The 16210-nt window shown below is 39.4% G+C and overlaps 1 non-coding gene across 1 annotated transcript; it reads left to right on the top strand.

The window, feature by feature from the left end:
* trnas-gcu (transfer RNA serine (anticodon GCU)) lies at positions 1-82 on the top strand. The gene has a single exon. It is a non-coding gene; the product is annotated as a tRNA-Ser (tRNA).
* The last annotated feature ends 16128 nt before the right edge of the window (positions 83-16210 follow it).

Raw genomic sequence — 16210 nt, 5'->3', positions numbered from 1 at the left:
GACGAGGTGGCCGAGTGGTTAAGGCGATGGACTGCTAATCCATTGTGCTCTGCACGCGTGGGTTCAAATCCCACCCTCGTCGGTTTATGTCTTCGACTTGTGATCCGTTTCTAAGTTGGACTTGCTATCTTTATCTACTGTAGTAGAGTAGTAATATTTCTAGCGTTGGCTGAATATGGCTTACAGCAGTAGCTGACAGATATAGTCTCTTAATAAGTTAAATTTATGCTTTGTACTGCTTTCACCTGACATTAATAGTAGTCCTGATGAACGATTTAGGGACATGGCGCATCTTGAAAATGTTCTTGTTAATTTCAGTTTGGAAAAAATGCACTCACCAGAAGCAGAAACTGGTCGTATCTGCAAAATGCGCAATGCAATAGTACTGTCTTGCTATGAGTCCTTACCTGTTACAGGAGGCGTTGTAGGACTTTTTTAGCTCAGAAAAAGCTATCAATTCATCTTACATTTCTACTCCATCAATATTAGCAATGTTATCTTTACTAAGCTCTAAATATAGCTCTAAATAAATGCAAATTTTAAAATACATTTTAAAATAAATGCTATTCCATATATTGTAACTTTGTGGTATTTAGAATTTTTATCTGAGGATGCAACGGAAAGTATTATACAAATGTGAAAGAGGCTTGTATTTTAATACAATTTTCGATCAAAAGAAAACCAAAATCCGTATGATATTACCATCAATATCCCTCGATATTGACGTTCAGTTGAAAGATTTGAAGAAACTCTCAAAGAAGCAACTGCAGTTGGAGAGATTTGATTTGAACTGATGTTCGCAGCTCAATAATCCATTCGTCCTCGAAAGAAGCAAAGGTTAGTATGTTTTGAGTGTCAACATGATCCTCTTCTCAATCCAAACGAAAGGTTTTATGTGATCCTGATCCCACTAGAAAAAGAGTCAATTTCCGCCAGCACTGATATCCCTTTAAATGTTTTATAAGAACTCTGGACGTTTATAGAGTAGAAGCCTGGTCCATTTCTTCTACTAAACGAGACTATGGGAGTGGGTATTTTGATGTCGAACTGGGATTTAAATAAAGAGGAACACTACACTACATTGGGCAACGCGTGTGACAAAACGTTTATTTTCTGACCTCTCGATAGCTCAGTTGCTAGCTCTTAAGATTGTTGAAAAAGCAGCGAGTATTTCTTATGTCCCTGGTTTGAATCCAATTCAAAGGATGGTGTTTTCTTGTTCCTTAATCAAAAAGGGAAAATTGCGAATTTCTCTTTCACTTTGATGTTCACCCGAAAGCTCAGTATACAAAGAAGTAGAGGCTCCTGTTCTGAATAATCCTCAAGTCTGATTGTTTTGCTTAGACCTTTAAAATGTACACTGTTGACTGTTTGCGCTTCCTAACACAATTAAAAACCCGCCGACAAACTTACCGATCGGGAGCTTAGTTCAGTGATAGCGCGCACTTAAGACGCTCCGTTTTCTATCGCCGGCATTTTTGTATTCTCTTTCATCGCGATATCTTTTATTCTTCGTGTGTGAATTTCAGGGAGACTCATAAACCCTTTGTCTGTTTTAAAGATACATTATTTTAAACCAGACATAATGAAAGACGTAGTAACTAGACACATGTACAAAACACATGAATAGTAGCGGCTCTGAACTCAATGTGGTGCTGGATGGGAATGCAATACAAACGCCAATGGCACAATGGATAACGTGTCTGATTACGGATCAGAAGACTTTAGGTTTCTACTCCTTACTGGTTAGTGAAAAAGCTTTTAAACCACGCTATTCAACACTGACATCGTAGTGTGTGCGGTCCTACACAACCTTCCCAGTGGGCAAAAGACGTATAATATACGTCTATTAAACGCATACCTTAGACGTCTAAATGTGGTCTGCAATTCGTCTAGAATGAAATTCTAATATACGTCTAAAGTTATACGTCAATTATACGTCTATGTTTAGACGTTCATTATACATAAATGGTTGGAGTTCTATTATACGGATAAATTTAGAGGACTATTATACATATATGGTTGGAGTTCCGGATAACTTTAGAGGACTATTATACGTATATGGTTAGAGGTCTATTATACGGATAACTTTAGACGTCTATTATACGTATATGGTTAGAGGTCTATTATACGGATAACTTTAGACGTCTATTATACGTATATGGTAAGAGGTCTATTATACGGATAACATTAGAGGTCTATTATACGTATATAGGTAGAGGTCTATTATACATCAAAGATAGGTTTTATAGGTGTAGAAACTAGTAAACCAAGCCAATGATTAGGTTTAGAAATGTATTCTGAAAATACACATTCACACCTGAAACATATGTATTTCAAATTATACATTGTATACAATCAATCAACAATCAACATATGGGCAATAATCATAAAAAACACAACTAGTCTTAAACTTCAGCTACAAATTCTGGTAACATGGCAATATACAGTATAGTAATGACAAACACAAACTAATTACATTAACACACTAACTCAAAACCACATTTTGATTCAAATATACATTTTAAAATGTACAACTTCTATATTTCCAAGAAAAAAAATATTACAATGCAATGCAAATATTACAAATATTTGCAATGTATTTGCAAACCCTGTCTAATTGTCCTAACAGTTAGAACCAAAAACCTATTATTTTCAGTGTCCAGATCTCCTGGCCCCCTGCCTTGCATATGCATTTTTCAAGTAACACATTGCGTGCTCCTTTATTTCTTTTTCTGTCGATGTAGGGTGGGACTTCAGCACCGCAGCTAGGAGAAAATTATATAATATTACTTCCCAAATAAATGATGATTAATATCTTCTTTAGTATAATCTAAAAAATGAACGGTTTACTAAGCTCAAAGCTGAAATAAATGTATAAAATTTGGCTTGCATCATAGCAGTTGAGCAATAAAGTCTGTCCTAATTAAAGAGTACCCAAAGTTTGAAAGTACAACATAGAATAAGAATAGAGAAACGGCAAAACGATTTTGTGTCATCTTCCCCATTCACACTATTTTTATGTGCCATTTTTTGCTTATTCACGTACTATTTTAATCAAAATAATATTAAGAAAGATCTGTATGTATTCAGATACTATTATTATTGTTCATACTTACTCATCAAAAGAGGATTGCTGAGATATTTGCGGATATACTTCTACGTTTGAAAAACGTGTCCAAAATGGTGACCAACGAATATTAGCAATGCATTGTGGTATATAACCGGAAAATATGCTGGGTTCGATATTTTCTCAACGTATGCGTTTATTAATGTTGTCGATATTATGGTTGAAATTTAACATTGATAATACATCGCGGCTATGTGCCCCCTGCTATGAGCTGATGTGCAATTTTAACGCATGCAGTTAGTAAGGATCGGTCACTGTTGTATGGTATTATATATAATGACATTATGGAATAGGATGGGTACAGGCCTGGCATCACGGGGGGAGGGAGGAATGTCGCCCCTTCAGTTTTGGGCAAAAAGATTTACCTAACTTAATTTGCGTCCTAAAAAAATAGTTGTACTTTGTCAATGGTCAGACAACACTAAATGACACGAACAGTCACTCAGTCTGTTTGATGGGCAGGAGGGCTATCCGTCCAGGAACGGCACATATCAGTGTCGTTAGTGTGTCAACATTACGATCCTGTTTGCTCATGTGGACCGATTCCTTGCAGTAGTTTATCATTATACTTAAAATCGTTATATAACTAGGACTAGTTATAGCAGTCTGTGCTTTCTGTTGGTTTTACAACATTTTTTTCTTAACGATTCAGAACGTCCATGTAGCTGCAAAAATGAACGCTTATGGTACTTTTCGCTCCAGGCAATACAAACCGTGAGAGTGACGAAAAATGTGAAACTGAACTTCATCGCAAATACCAGATTGCTAGTCGTTATCTTCTATCATGAAGCACTAACCAATGGCATAGCTACGAGATTTCATTTGGGTAGCTGCACCGTACAGCTCCGTTTCAACCGAAATATCACCCCCCCTCAGAATTTCAGACGCCCCCCTACAGATTTTTCCCCGGGCACCGCGCACTGATGGGGGACGGGGTGTCCAGGAAATGGTATCAACTTTTCTCAAGAAAATAAAAATAGAAACTCTATAGGCACTCAAACATTTTACTGTTTTTTTTCGGGCAGGTGGCAAGACCCCCTCAGCAAAACCCTTGTATGCCAAGCTGTGGGCATTGATTCGTCGAATATACGTATATTTACGGCGAAAATACGGCTATACGTATATATACGTCGCCTCGACGTATAATCAACGTCGAATTGCAACCGTAAAATCGACGACATGAATAAACGCATATATAACGTCGAAAACACATCTAACACAGTGCCTGAGGCTTTTTACTGTATGTATCGTGTCGCAGTAATTAATTTACACGTGTATAATAAATATAGTAAATATAATAAATTAATTACTGCGAAAATAATTTACTTCGTACACTGTGCAGAGTGCCGTATACTCTTAGTTGCGGCACACACGATACATACAGCTTTCCTTTAGTTTCAAAGTCTTCAAAAAACTTGCAATGTAGGAGTCTCAATAGTAAGAGAACGTAACTGTCGCCAGTGATTAGTATTCTTGCATATCCTGCCTTGTTTTTTAGTCGACAAAGCTTGTTTCTCTTCACACCCATCTTCCGAATGATCACCTCAGCATTGGGAAGGAACGTGCGCTTGGTACAGCCCCCCACTCCATGGTCTGATCACAAACAGATCGGGTGAGCTGTCAGTCCAGGTTGGAAGTAACGTTCGAAAGCACTAAAAATCTGACTTAGGAACGAGAAGACCGTGTTTTTTTAAACGAGTAAACGATAAAATAATAGTTCAGGTGGGTAGCTGCGTCAGCATGCGTATATACTGCCTGCAAGACTATGTCAAGTTCAAGTTTATTGTCATTATACTTATACACAGGTATATGGTATAACGAAATGCTATTTAGCTAGCTCTCGGACATAAGTAGTACAAAGAAAAAAACACAACAACACAACAACAATACAATTGTATTACAAAAGAAAGACAGAGACAACAGCCGATGTGCAAAAAACAACAACAGGCAGTGTGCAAAACAACAAAAAGGTAACAGGTTATGTGCAAAAACATGCATCAAAAGAATGAAATAAAGGGATAGAAATTATGGGGAGTGAGCTTTTGACATGTATGGTAGAGGTAGATTTTCAATGTGTGTTTGGGTTTTTGGTAAGAAAGAAGGCACTGTGAGGTTCAGATCATAGGTGAGAGTGAGAGAGGCTGGGAGTTTAATAGTTTGATAGTGCGGGGGTAAAAACTGTTTCTGAGTCTGGTAGTCCGGACCCGAATGCTCCGGTACCGTTTTCCATGTCATGCTAAACGCCACAGATTGTGTTCGTCCAGTCGTATCAATCGTCCTAAAGTTACGGAAAATCGGATGCAACTGGTGCAATCATCACCACCCATTTCTTCAGGATAGTCGAGCGGTTTAAAACACCAAATTCAGAGATTCGTGTCTTTTAAGCTTTGTGTTTCGCTCTCCAAATAGAGGCACGGGTTCAAATCCCACTCCCGACAGTCAGGCGTTTTACCCTGTCTTTTTTACCTGCCTTTACACTGTTTCAGTCTTGTTGTGCTCGCTGACAATCACAGTACGAGGAAAACGGAGAAACTACTTAGAAAAAACATAACGGACAGAAAAAAGCTTCGTAAACACGTGAATGTGATTAGCAGCAGTAAGGTATGCATTCAAATGTTTAAGGCTGATTTATAAAAGCAGCAGAAGAAAGGTGCAGCCTTTGTGAGAATTCGCGGGTTTTTATGCTGCTTGGACTTCTTTCAAGTCTATGAAGTGATCCCCGTTTTATTTTCATTTTCAAACTTCAGAACCGAATAACAAAAAGGTTTCATGTGTGACAGCATTCCGTTGCAAATACCGTTTCCACGATGTATTCAGCGACGGGAATGAAATATTTTAGTGCTGGCTCAAATGCGAGGAATTTCAGAAAAACCAACACTTGCAGTAAACGACAAATTTAAAGCGTGTAGTCAGCATGAACAGAACAACGCAATGCTCTGTAAAAACGATCTGAAGCCGCAATTACTCTTTTATCTCGGGCAGTTCATTCCGATACGATGTTTCCGCAGAATAAATGAAATGCCGAACTCCAAACATGTTGTTGCCATTTTTGTTACTCCTGCTGCTGTAGTTTTAAGCTTTAATCAGTGGGTATGTAATGTTGTAAAGGGGCTGGACTACTTTGTTCAGTCCAAATTCCATTATGTGAATTTATGCTTTTTTAATATAAGCATTAACAATACAATGCGTGCTCAAAAACCATTACTTATTAGCTAAAGAAGCGGCAGTGTTTTGACAAAATGTGGTATTCGAACAGTAAATGCTGAAGTGTTTAATACTTGCTTGTGAGCAGATCTCCCTCGATTTAGACAAACTCTTGTTTGGCCGATGATTTCAGATCAAAATTTGAATCAAGTGGAAAGAAAGCTGAATTACGTAAAGGTCATATAAGGCACTGGGTATCACTGTTACGCCATCAGGTCCTGCTAGGAGGATTGGGGGGATCAAATTGACACAGAGGGACCCAATGTGGGGGCTGAACCCACAGTTCTGAGATTAAGAGATTCATGCTCTATTGACTGCGCCTATATAACTCTTGTGCTACAGCAGTAATGTTTCTGGGTGTGGATGGACATGACATAATAGGCTGACAACAGGAACACGTGGCCCACAGGCAGTGACAGTATCGCTATCACATTTGGCTGCAGTATATTGTGTTGAGAGCAGCAATAACTTTCCTGCAGAGATGGGAGTGCCTTTAATACAGCTCTTTCAATCGGACAGAGTAACAGGAACGGACCAAAAGTTTCTGCTGTGGATCCATCTCCACGTGGGGGAAAGAGACAGTAAAATAGCGATGAAGAAACAGAAAGAATTGTGCTCTCTGCAAAGTAGGAAAGAGGTGGTCAGACACATAAAACAGCTTGGTGATAATTTGCAGCGACAGTTTTATGTTATTTAGTACAAGGATTTCTCTTCATGTGACTTAAGATGTGTAATTTGTATGTTGGTTGTATGAGAACAGTTTCTTCTAAAGTCCTGTCAATTGACAGTGGAGAGCTAGCTGGTGCACATCTTCAAGAAGACTCTCTTTAAGGCGATTACAAGTTTCTCGAACAAATCTGTGTCATATTTTTAAAATAATTTAGCTAATGAGCAACGAGAGTATAAATGAATTCTCCCACCCTCCATTCAAAGATAAAACTCCATGTGCGAGTCTAAGTTTCCTTGGAGCTACTGATGTTCGTCATTATTGGACATTCCCGGTGATATTGACAAAGGAGCTCAATTTTTACGTGTTGTAGTTCAACATGTACAAAATATTCGTATCCCCTGCAAATATCGGCAAGGTCAGTGATAATCTCAACAATGTGTGCCATTGCAATTCGTGCAATTCGTGCCATACTTTTTCCCAATGTATTCTGACATGCCAAGATCAGAGGGTCATATTTAAAAAAACTGGTGCATTAACATTTTTTGTACTTCAGGATTTTGATAGTCTGTTACATTGTCTTTCACACGTCGGTGTCAGAACTGTGAGACATTTTCATAATTGGGGGGGAAGGCCGTAGCAATAAGCAGAAAGTACAATCACCTTTTCCCAGTGTAAGTCCGTGTTATGGTGAGTTTTCAAAATTGGTTTGCGATTTTCTGAAATATATTGCATACAAAAATATGATTTGGACAGTCGCTATTTATTTTGATATTTCCTTTCACTGAGGATGTCTACAGTATTCCAGCCGTATTAGTACTGATCGAAGAGAGCCATCTACAGGCGAAAGGCGACATAACATCACAGCAGCAGCATTTAAGGTGGAACGAAAAACGCGAATAAGAAGCTGGCGAATAAGAAGCCAACTTCAGCCTCGTAGCAGACCCTGGGAGGCACGCTCAAAATAATCATCTTTCCCAGTACTTCAGAGTCATATTTAAAGCGCTTTACTGCAATTGTATGTGATCGATGGAAGATGTGAAGCCATCGAGCCTGTACTGCGATTCACATTGAAATTGAAGCCATTTCTCATGCTTTCTCTCAGTGTCGGGGCTGCAATTGCGTGTAAAGGAGGCGACTTGAAAATGAAACGTGCAATCACCTTACAGAGGGTCTTCACGACGGGGTGCTAGGTCTCCATTATTGTCAATTTACTGGACTTCTGAAGAAACCTATCGACATCGAAAATACAAACTGCACAGCTTAAGGCACATGAAGAGAAATCCGTGGGCTGATTGACTCAAAAATGTCGCTACAAATAATCCGCCGGGTTGATTTACTTGTCAGACCACCTCCCTCCGTCCCTCTTTGCTGTTAGCACAATTCTTTCAGTTTCTTTTCTTGTATTTTCCTTGCTATTTTACTGTTGCTTTTCCCCATGAGGAGATGGATCCACAACCGAAACCGTTTTCACCCTTTGTTTCTGCAGCGTCAGTCTGTATGAGGAGCACAACTCGCACAGCTCCAGTGGCGCAATCGGTCAGCGCGCGGTATTTATACAGCAGTGCACAGCGGAGTCATGTCGAGGTTGTGAGTTCAAGCCTTATTTGGAGCAGTGTCTTTAGCTACTGAAAGCAACTGTCGAGTTTAGATACTCTTAGGTATTTGATGGAGATAAATTAACATCAAACGAACAAGTAAAGGTTTATTTCGAGTCACAATCAAAGAAGGCTCCACAGCTGAAACATTGTGTTTCCTTCTCTTTTCAGCATGGAATAAACCTATACTTTTCCCTTTGCAGCATGCCCACGCATGCTGACGCAGCTCCCTACTTAAATTACTATCAGCTGTGTACTGTAATATGATTTGACTCCACGCTTGTGTTTCTCGGGAGACAGCAGAAATATTGAGGATTTGCGGCTACAGAAAATAATGTGAACTTTACAGGCAAAAGTAAGGTTACGTTAAAGAAACAAAAACTTATTGTCACCCTTTTCAACTTGATTATTTAAGACATTTGTTCGGAATAGTATATCTTCTCGTGTCTGTGGCTGTTGTCCTACAATAACGGTGGTGAAATAGCAGGAATGTGCAGAAAGAATCGGAGATAGAACAGAAGACTCATCTAGTCGATAGTAAGGTTGTGTAGGACCTCACACACGTCGATGTCAGTGTTGAGTAGTGTGGTTTAAATCTTCTTCACGAACCAGAAAGGAGTAGAAACCTAAAGTCTTCTGATCCGTAATCAGACACGTTATCTATTGTGCCATTGGCGTTTGCATCGCGTTCCCATACAGCACCACATTCAGTTCAGAGCCGCTACTATTCATGTGTTTTGTACGTGTGTCTTATTACTACGTCTTTCATTATGTCTGGTTTAAAATAATGTATCTTTAAAACAGACAAAGGGTTTATGAGTCTCCCTGAAATTCACACACGAAGAATAAAAGATATCGCGTTTAAAAAGAATACAGAGATGCCGGCGATAGAAAACGGAGCGTCTTAAGTGCGCGCTATCACTGAACTAAACTCCCGATCGGTAAGTTTGTCGGCGGCTTTTTAATTGTGTTAGGAAGAGCAAACAGTCCACAGTGTACATTTTAAAGGTCTAAGCAAAACAATCAGACGTGAGGATTATTCAGAACAGGAGCCTCTACTTCTTTGTATACTGAGTTTTCGGGTGAATGTCAAAGTGAAAGACAAATTAGCAATTTTCACTTTTTGATTAAGGAACAAGAAAACACCATCCTTCAAACTGGATTCAGACCTGGGACATAAGAAATACTCGCTGCTTTTTCTACAGTCTTAAGAGCTAGCAACTGAGCTATCGAGGGGTCAGAAAATAAACGTTTTTTCACACGCGTAGCCCAAGTGTAGTGTAGTGTAGTGTTCCTCTTTATTTAAATCCCAGTTCGACATCAAAATACTCACTCCCATAGTCTCGTTTAGTAGAAGAAATGGACCAGGCTTCTACTGTATAAACGTCCAGAGTTCTTATAAAACATTTGAAGGGATATCAGTGCAGCAGGAAATTAACTCTTTTTCTAGTGGGATCAGGATCACATAAAACCTTTCGTTTGGATTGAGAAGAGGATCATGGTGACACTCAAAACATACTGACCTTTGCTTCTTTCGAGGACGAATGGATTATTGAGCTGCGAACATCGGTTCAAATCCAATCTCTCCAACTGCAGTTGCTTCTTTGAGAGTTTCTTCAAATCTTTCAACTGAACGTCAATATCGAGGGATATTGACGGTAAAATCTTACGGATTTTGGTTTTCTTTTGATCGAAATTGTATTAAAATTCGAGCCTCTTTCACAGTTGTATAATACTTTCCCCTGCATCCTCAGATAAAAATTCTAAATACCACAAAGTTACAATATATGGAATAGCAATTATTTTTAAATGTTTTTTAAAATTTGCATTTATTTAGAGCTACATTTAGTGCTAGGTAAATATAACATTGTTTATATTGATGGGATATAAATGTACGATGAATTTATGAGCTAAAAGGTGTACGCAGGTGCCTTTTGCGTACTTTAATCAAAGACAATAAATAACTTTCACTCAGACGTTGATCAGAAGCTCAATAAATGACGAAGCAGAGGCTCCTGTTCCGAATTCCCCTCACGTCTGATGGTCGTGTTCTGATCAAGATCAATCTAAATTGGTACAAGGGATTTTAACAAATCTGGTCTTTAAGTTCAGGGACTGCTCTGTCTGCTTTGTAATTCAAAAATAGATACAAATGTCAAGTTTTTTATAGATAATGTGTTGTCTGTTTTCAAAAGTTAGGTACTTAATTGACTTTATGATTTGGTTTTGATTTTGAATCGTTATATTATTAAGTTTGTGCTTTCTCTGTTTTTATCGTATTGTGAAGTTATTTTTTAAACAAACGCTTACAAAGGCAAACAGGGCACACAGTACAAGCTACTGTGCACTTTTGGGAGTATACCAGGTTCGATATAAAATCACAAAAATGTAAAAGGAGAAAATACCCCAGACTGCGTGTAAAGCCCTCCTTGAGGTATGCTTTCAAAATAGCTGCACCAGGCACTTGGACACAGATAAACACAGGGATTTAAAATTCAGGAATATGAATGGTCAATTGCTTCCAGTTGTTTTTTTTACGTTTCGTATTTAGCGATTTGTGTATAAATCTTTTAACAATTCATTAAAATGCTAACAATATGTAAAATAAAAGCAACAGCACCGTTAAATGCCGGGGAGACGGGCAGTTTTTTTTTTTACAATCAGATTCCAATCTCTAATGCTGTGTGTGAGAGCTGTGTGTGAAAGCTTACTGTACATAACTTTCCTTTTCTCACATTTTCTGACAACTATTTTTTCTGACCAAAGGGGCACCCTGTCAAGATGTGAGTCGCTCTTGAATCAGAGCTGGGTGACACGGGCTTCTGTTCTGATATGGTTGTACGAGAAGCAGGAGGAATCACTTCACTCGTATGAAGCATGAGCTGAATCAGGAGTGAGACATTTCGTGTGTTTGTGCATATGTCAACGCCTGACCTACATCGTAAAACTAAAACTAAATTAAAAACTAACATTAAGTTGTCAGAGACATTCATTTATATACAAACATTACTTGTTTCTTTGCAGATATGCATGCTGAAGTAGCTACCCACCTGAATATATTAAACGTTTCATCTATACAATCAACATAGTGTTCTCCTGAATAACTACTCAAAAGAAGCCGCAGCTCAGGTGTTAGAGAGATTTGAAATCAGATCGATGGATTTAGAGTCCAGACTGCTAACCGACAGCTGACACAGGTCTTTTACAGAACTGTTTTGATTTTTTCTACTTTGTCCCCGTGACAAAGCCGAGCCCGACACACGGTACCATCTGGTTTCTGTCGCTGGGCGCTCACCCTGCGGTCCATGTGGGTCCTCATGCCCCAGTATAATGACGGGGACACTAAACTGTAAACAGGTGCCGTCCGTCGGCTGAGAAGTAAAACTGAGGTCCTGACTCTCTCTGGCCTTTAAAAATCCCAGGTCGTCTCTTGAAAGAGTAGGGGTGTAACCCCGGCATCCTGGCCCAATTTTCCATTGGCCCTTACCAGTCATGACCTCCTAATAATCCCCATCTATGAACTGGCTTTATTACTCTGCTCTCCTCCCCACTGATTGTTGATGTGTAGTGAGCATTTTGGCACAGTATGGCTGCTGTTGCATCATCCAGGTGGGGCTGCACATTGGTGGGGGTAGTGGGATTCCCCATTACCTGTAAAGCGCTTTGAGTGGAGTGTCCAGAAAAGCGCTATATAAGTTTAAGCGATAATAATAATAATTATTATTATGTAAATTGCAATAAAAATAGAATATTTGTTTCAAAATCGATTAATGTAAAAACTGATAAAGCTAATGCTTTTTTCAGGGCTATATCTACTTTTTTAAAAAAAGAGAAGTCTGTTGCAATTGTGAAATTTGGAGAAGATGCACCAGCGGGTGCCTTCACATCTCCAGCTTCAGTCTCGCCTGTAGCTGGGAGAAGGTTAAAAGCACACAAGTGATCTGTAGACGATGTTCGGGGAAGAGATAATTCTGTTTTCAGCACAGGGAGTGAGAATGATAAAAACACAGAAAGCACAAAGTTAATAATACAACGATACAAAATCAATACCAAATCATAAAGCCAATTAAGTAGCTATCCTTTGAAAACAGAGAACACCTTTATATCTACAAAAAACTTGACATGTGCATTACAAAATGTATTTTTGAATTACAAAGCAGACAGAGAAGTTCCTTAATTCATAGATCAGATCTTGGCCAAAACAAGACAATCAGATGGGAGCTGAATTTGGAACAGGAGCCTCTGCTTCGTCGTTTATTGAGCTTTTGATCAACGACTGAATTAAACAGATTCACTATTTTAACTCTTTGATTAAAATACACAAAAGGCACCTTCCTTCAAGCTGGAGTCAAACCAACGACCTAAGGATTCCCAAGTGTTTCCATTATAGTTCCCTACTCTACCAACTGAGCTATCGAAGGGATACCAGGAGCTGCACTCTGACACATACTGCCCAATGTAGTGAAATGTTCCAGATGAGTAAAATCCCAGATCGACATTGTTTCCAACTCGTTTCCTTAGTCTTTTTTACCTTGAATTTAAGCCACAAAGAGTTCAGTTATGCCAGGGAGTGAAGAGAACTGAAATTTAGAAAATTCATATTTAAATAGATTGCAAATCTTCAAAGTGTTCTGTCACTGCAAAATTATTACAGGGGTCTACCAGCTGCGATACGTGCTTGTTTTGGGACTATTTCCAATAAGTATCGCATTAGTAATTGTGTGTCCTTACTGGTATCTTTTAAACTGTGAGGGACATTCGGTTATATAGTCATAATCCGATTTTAACGTGTCCTGCATTTTAATTTACTGAACAGATAAATTGAAACGTTCTGATTCAGAGCCCCTGCAGTTCGTGCTAATTAGAACCACAACAATGCTCCCGTGTCCTGAGCACCACACTGAGCACACGTTCAGCTGGACTCTGACTTTGTTCAGCACGACTTCTTGTTGCAGTTGAGCTCAGAGCTAGAGATGATCTCCATATTCTACCGCACTAAGTAGTTCGAAAGTTAGTACACAGTACACACTTTTAAGTGGAGTCAGGTTGTTAAAAAATTAAACCAGCGCCCTGTCACAGAAAAGTACCCCGGTCTCCCGCGCAGCAAGCGTAGGCACTCAGCACTGTACTAAAGAGGAGCGCTTATTCGCAGCTGAGCGTGAGCTCTGTTTACAGTCAGCAGACATTTCCTCATTTCCAATGACGTTTTCGCCTGCTCTCAGCTTTTTAAAGACGGTCATAAACGCTCATGAAGTAATTCATGTCAGTTTGAAGTCTGTTTCTGTTGTCTCGGCTCTTGACGAAGAAAAGCCGTGCCGTGATTTTTTTTCCCACTTAAGGCTTCTATCGTTTCTACTCTAACGAGAAAAGCTTTTCATCAGAAGTGTGATTTGAACATACGTCTCCAGGAGAAACTGCACTGGCTGTAAACTCCAGAGACTCCCTCTCTGAAGAAGTTTCCGTCACCCTGCAAGAGAGAAGGTCCATCATTCACTGAGGCAACCACTGAGACAACATTGAACACGTGAAATGCGAGATGCTTTCTACCTAGGGATTTTATCGTTTCTACGTTGTCAGAAGTGGGGTTTAAACAAAAGTCTCCAGGAAAAGCTGCAACCTAAACGCAACGCCTTAGACCACCAACCATCCAACCTGTGTCTCTTATACGGAATTATATTTTATTTCTTTCTACTTGTTGAAAAGAAAAAAAGTGAAATCATGTAATGAGAAAAATGTCTTTTTTCATGGGAAAAACAAGTACGAGCAAATGTAAAGTTTAGAGCAGCGCTCAATAAAAACGATCAGAAACCGAAAGCGCTTCTTATGCGGATCAGTATATTCCGATGCCGGTGGTTCTGCAGAAGAAATAAGAGTAGCCGAACTCCAAGCACTGTGTTGCCATTACGGCTACTCTGGCTGCAGCTGCTTTAAGATCTACTCAGCGAGCACAGAAAGTTGAAGGAGGTCAGACTGGTTTGCGCTGTCTAAATAACAGTGTGTGAATTTAAATAAGACTGTTTACAATGTAATACATGCTCCAAAAGCGTTAATACTGCACTGGCTGCTATTTGAAACGCCTTCATAAATGACGCGTAATAGAGATTGATGCAGCTGGCTTTTATGCTTCACAATACATTGCAATCAGGAAAGTATACTGTATTGTAATCAAAATAATTATATTAATATATAAATTATTAATATGCAATACAACGTCTGTTCTTAAAAATGATAGCTGTTTTACACTGACGTCGCTCTTTATGAGATAATCCAGATTGTGAAGACGACTGCACCCTAGCAGATCAAAATATTACACGAAGGCTGAAAAGCACACTCTGAATTTATCCGAATATTTGATTTCCGCGATCCGTTTAGGCTACAACAGGCAACTTGGCGCTTCTCCAGCAAACCATTTCTCAGTTTTGTGAATTACTTGTGCTTCCAGCACACCACTATCTGTAGCTTGTCAGGATGGCCGAGTGGTCTAATGCGCCAGATTTAAGGGCTCATGTTTTTCCATTGCTTGGGTGTTTTGGTCTCTGAAAAGAGGCGTGGGTCCAAATCGCACTTCTGACAGCTACCGTCTTTTCCCTGCCTTGCGTTTTTCTTGTCTTCTTGTGCTCGCTGACAACGACAGGAAGAGGAAAACGGAGAAACCGGCTTGGGGGCACATGATGGGCAGGGAAATACTTCTTGAACACTTATGTGATTAGCAGAAAGTCAAATAGGCTTCGATGTCTGCCTTAAGAACTGTTTGGGCTGCCTGTAATCGAGGAAAGATTAACTGCAAAGTATGCATTCAAATGTGAAAGACCGAAATATAAAACCAGAAGAAGACTTATTAAAAGAAACATTGTTTTCCTTGCGGTTTCTCCTGTATTTCACTGGCTGGAGACACTGTGTCCGGGCTCAGCGGTTATATAAGAAAAGACACAGGCACAGGTCACACATGACACAGGTCATGGTTCTGCGCTCCCGTGTGGAATGCGCGTCTCTTCTCTCCTTTAATACCTTCATACACTCCTCTCAACCCACAGCAAATTCCCGGAATATTTCGGTTTTACCTATTTCACAGGTAGTGGGTCTTTCTTTCCGAGATCACAGGTAGAAACAATAAACACGCTGAAAACAGGAAGGTATTCCTGATCGTAGGCGAAGATGTGCAAAAATAAATTTCCTAAAATCCAACAAGGTCCAGTCACGTTCAGGTACTATTCTGATGTAGATGAATATTTTTGGCACAGCTGTTACAACAAACAGGCAAATAAACTTTTTTTATTTCATTCGAGCTTTTTTTGAAAATGTTTTTTTCCATTCACTAAATAATACAAAACACAAACCCACCATAAACGTCTGACCATTGATATTCCTGAATTATAAGCTCGTACACACGTACCGCGAAATTCGTGCAAGAGTCACAGCTGGGAGGCAGTTCAACGAATATGATGCCTTTCAGGGGCCGAGTATTAGACACGCGTTATCGTGCGGAGCTTATTCTTCCTCTACCGCAGTCTTTGCCTCGGACCACCCCTCTTGGCACATTAGCACTTTTAATTTTCGATTTTCTGTATAGAACACCGAATATCTTGAGGAAGTCTGTCAAGCAAAGACTGC

Source organism: Atractosteus spatula (assembly GCF_055471065.1).
Source record: "Atractosteus spatula isolate fAtrSpa1 chromosome 10 unlocalized genomic scaffold, fAtrSpa1.hap1 SUPER_10_unloc_10, whole genome shotgun sequence".
NCBI lineage: Eukaryota > Metazoa > Chordata > Actinopteri > Semionotiformes > Lepisosteidae > Atractosteus > Atractosteus spatula.
This window is presented reverse-complemented; position numbering and strand designations above follow the sequence as displayed.